The sequence below is a fragment of the Coregonus clupeaformis genome, unplaced genomic scaffold (assembly GCF_020615455.1).
Source record: "Coregonus clupeaformis isolate EN_2021a unplaced genomic scaffold, ASM2061545v1 scaf2378, whole genome shotgun sequence".
Taxonomy (NCBI): Eukaryota; Metazoa; Chordata; class Actinopteri; order Salmoniformes; family Salmonidae; genus Coregonus; species Coregonus clupeaformis.
In genome coordinates, this window is record NW_025535832.1 from 18,972 (window position 1) to 23,524 (window position 4,553).

Genomic DNA, 4,553 nt, shown 5'->3' on the forward strand with positions numbered 1-4,553 from the left:
AAATATAAATGATTCTTTATGTAAACATTTAGCAACAAATGCATTATTACATATTGCATTTTGTGAGTGTATGCAGTGTTGTGCAGGTATTGACAAAAATGATGATGATGATGATGATGATGATGATCTTCTTGAAAAATGTGAGTAACCAACAATGGTATGTGTTGGAGCCTTGTTCACACTGCAGGCCTTAATGCTCGAATCAGTGTTGTTTTTGAAATTCGTTTTGGAATACTCTGTCCAAACAGCAAGTTACAGGTGACCAAATCGGATATGTGTGTGTTCAGAGAGCAGTCATTTGCTGACATGGCTGCTAATTGTCATAGTAACGACGGGTGTGTGCGCAGTGGTGTAGGCTGATTGGTGGTGGTGCTCTGGTTCCTATCTTTCAAAAGTTATGTAACAGGATAAGGTGACAACAATGCCAGCCATGGACGTTTACAAGTTGCTTTAAATGTTCAAAATCATAGTGTAAGAACACTTTTAAAACCTCAAAGGATGAGATGATCCAACTTTTAAAATAAATCATTTTTGGCTTGCAACAGCAGTCAACTAGCTAGCTAGGTAGCTGTTTAGCTTTCTAGCACATTCACTAATTTGCTTGTAAACAATTAACAAGCTAGTTGGCTACCACATGTTCTTGTCAAACTATCAACAGAGTAGCCAGCAAGCAACAAGATATGCCAAATAAGTTTAAAAACCACTTGACGGCAAATAAATCAGATTTGAACGTTCAGACTCAAGTCGCATTGGCCAGGACTCAGATTTGTATCTGATTTCAAACCACCTACGAAGGTGGTTTGAAATGTGGCTTGAAATATCCGATTCCATGTGCTTTTTGGCGGTTCAGACTGCAGGAAAAAGAACAGATTCAAATCGGATATGCAAAAAAATTGGATTTGAGTCACTTCAAACTGCCAATGTGAACTAGGCTTGTGTGCAGGCCCATTGCAACAAGTAGCAATCAAAGAAGAGAACACATGCACACATTGTTTTAATCACTTCATCTTTATTTAAAAAAACAACAATAGTGCCAAAAACGTTATACTAAGTTCTTCATTTGGTTATATGTTTAGCACCATTGTCAGGTTACATTTATTTTTTCCTTCAAGGCAGTCTCAACAGGGATGCACATTTACAATTTCAGGCAAAATCAGTAGTTAAACAAATAAATTACAGAGAGGAATACTGCCACATACCTTAAATTGAATGTGCATATTGAAAATGTTGACTATACACCCCTTCAAACTCTCATAACTCATTTATTTGTAATGCACAACCGATTAAATGGGCAGCTTGTAACCAAAGGTCTTCACTATGTTGCATATCAATATTATTTTATTTTACGTTCCAAACCATGAAACAAGCTAATTTTCAAATATGATATCAATAAATAAAAATGGTAGACACTTCTGCATAATCTGGAACAATGTGAATAAATTGATGATTAAAAATAAAACAATCTGTCGTGGAGGAACTATGGGATAGGAAAAATCATATCGTTAAAGGGGAACAATGCATGGTAATACATACCGTGAATGTAACCGTGTTACTTATGTGCCAAAAGCATAATCTGGTACGAAATAAAGACATTAGAATGTCTTCTGAAATGTCCACACATGGAAGAATTATCTCCGAAGTAGAATTGTGTACTAACATTAGGTATGCATGACAGATAAAGCTGATGTGTTGATGCTTGCTTATGAAAGCTGGGGTAGACGGCTAGCCATTTAGTGGCATCATGATGTGGCTGTGACTGTTGGAATGCAAAGAATGGATATACTGAGAGCACATAACATAAATCTGACATGAAAAATAAAATACAAACAAATGGCATATATTCACATAAGGAGAAGAACATGTTGGGAAAAAGTAATAATTCCATCCTAAAAAGAGTTCTCTCTTTAATAAAAAAGAACACATTGCTTCCAATGTAATATGCTGCTATCTACAGTAGCGCCATACCATGTCAGCAACCATGTTTTCTCTATAAACACTATCAATCATGTGAGGTGGATGCCACTGCTACAATTGGGATAGTCAGTATTCTCAATAATTAGCAACATTTTTACCCCCTATTAACCAACATAAATTTAATTTACATAATTATCTGAATATCTACAGTTGAAGTCGGAAGTTTACATACACCTTAGCCAAATACATTCAAACTCAGTTTTTCACAATTCCTGACATTTAATCCTAGTAAAACTTCCCTGTCTTAGGTCAGTTAAGATCGCCACTTTATTTTAAGAATGTGAAATGTCAGAATAATATTAGAGATAATTATTTATTTCAGCTTTTATTTATTTCATGCTTTTTTATGGAGCAGTGGCTTCTTCCTTGCTGAGCGGCCTTTCAGGTTATGTCGATATAGGACTCGTTTTACTGTGGATATACAGTGGGGAAAAAAAGTATTTAGTCAGCCACCAATTGTGCAAGTTCTCCCACTTAAAAAGATGAGAGAGGCCTGTAATTTTCATCATAGGTACACGTCAACTATGACATACAAATTGAGGGGAAAAAAATCCAGAAAATCACATTGTAGGATTTTTAATGAATTTATTTGCAAATTATGGTGGAAAATAAGTATTTGGTCACCTACAAACAAGCAAGATTTCTGGCTCTCACAGACCTGTAACTTCTTCTTTAAGAGGCTCCTCTGTCCTCCACTCGTTACCTGTATTAATGGCACCTGTTTGAACTTGTTATCAGTATAAAAGACACCTGTCCACAACCTCAAACAGTCACACTCCAAACTCCACTATGGCCAAGACCAAAGAGCTGTCAAAGGACACCAGAAACACAATTGTAGACCTGCACCAGGCTGGGAAGACTGAATCTGCAATAGGTAAGCAGCTTGGTTTGAAGAAATCAACTGTGGGAGCAATTATTAGGAAATGGAAGACATACAAGACCACTGATAATCTCCCTCGATCTGGGGCTCCACGCATGATCTCACCCTGTGGGGTCAAAATTATCACAAGAACGGTGAGCAGAAATCCCAGAACCACACGGGGGGACCTAGTGAATGACCTGCAGAGAGCTGGGACCAAAGTAACAAAGCCTACCATCAGTAACACACTACGCCGCCAGGGACTCAAATCCTGCAGTGCCAGAAGTGTCCCCCTGCTTAAGCCAGTACATGTCCAGGCCCGTCTGAAGTTTGCTAGAGTGCATTTGGATGATCCAGAAGAGGATTGGGAGAATGTCATATAGTCAGATGAAACCAAAATAGAACTTCTTGGTAAAAACTCAACTTGTCGTGTTTGGAGGACAAAGAATGCTGAGTTGCATCCAAAGAACACCATACCTACTGTGAAGCATGGGGGTGGAAACATCATGCTTTGGGGCTGTTTTTCTGCAAAGGGACCAGGACGACTGATCCGTGTAAAGGAAAGAATGAATGGGGCCATGTATTGTGAGATTTTGAGTGAAAACCTCCTTCCATCAGCAAGGGCATTGAAGATGAAACGTGGCTGGGTCTTTCAGCATGACAATGATCCCAAACACACCGCCCGGGCAACAAAGGAGTGGCTTCGTAAGAAGCATTTCAAGGTCCTGGAGTGGCCTAGCCAGTCTCCAGATCTCAACCCCATAGAAAATCTTTGGAGGGAGTTGAAAGTCCGTGTTGCCCAGCGACAGCCCCAAAACATCACTGCTCTAGAGGAGATCTGCATGGAGGAATGGGCCAAAATAACAGCAACAGTGTGTAAAAACCTTGTGAAGACTTACAGAAAACGTTTGACCTGTGTAATTGCCAACAAAGGGTATATAACAAAGTATTGAGAAACTTTTGTTATTGACCAAATACTTATTTTCCACCATAATTTGCAAATAAATTCATAAAAAATCCTACAATGTGATTTTCTGGATTTTTTTTCTCATTTTGTCTGTCATAGTTGACGTGTACCTATGATGAAAATTACAGGCCTCTCTCATCTTTTTAAGTGGGAGAACTTGCACAATTGGTGGCTGACTAAATACTTTTTTTCCCCACTGTAGATACTTTTGTACCCATTTCCTCCAGCATCTTCACAAGGTCCTTTGCTGTTGTTCTGGGATTGATTTGCACTTTTCGCACCAAAGTACGTTCATCTCTAGGAGACAGAACGCGTCTCCTTCCTGAGCGGTATGACGGCTGCGTGGTCCCATGGTGTTTATACATGCATACTATTGTTTGTACAGATGAACATGGTACCTTCAGGCGTTTGGAAATTGCTCCGAAGGATGAACCAGACTTGTGGATGTCCACCATTTTTTTTCTGAGGTCTTGAAATACATCCACAGGTACGCCTCCAATTGACTCAAATGATGTCAATTAGCCAATCAGAAGCTTCTAAAGCCATGACATCATTTTCTGGAATTTTCCAAGCTGTTTAAAGGCACAGTCATCTTAGTGAATGTAAACTTTTGACCCACTGGAATTGTGATACAGTGAATTATAAGTGAAATAATCTGTCTGTAAACAATTGTTGGAAAAATTGTTTGTGTCATGCTCAAAGTAGATGTCCTAACCGACTTGCCAAAACTATAGTTTGTTAACAAGAAATTTG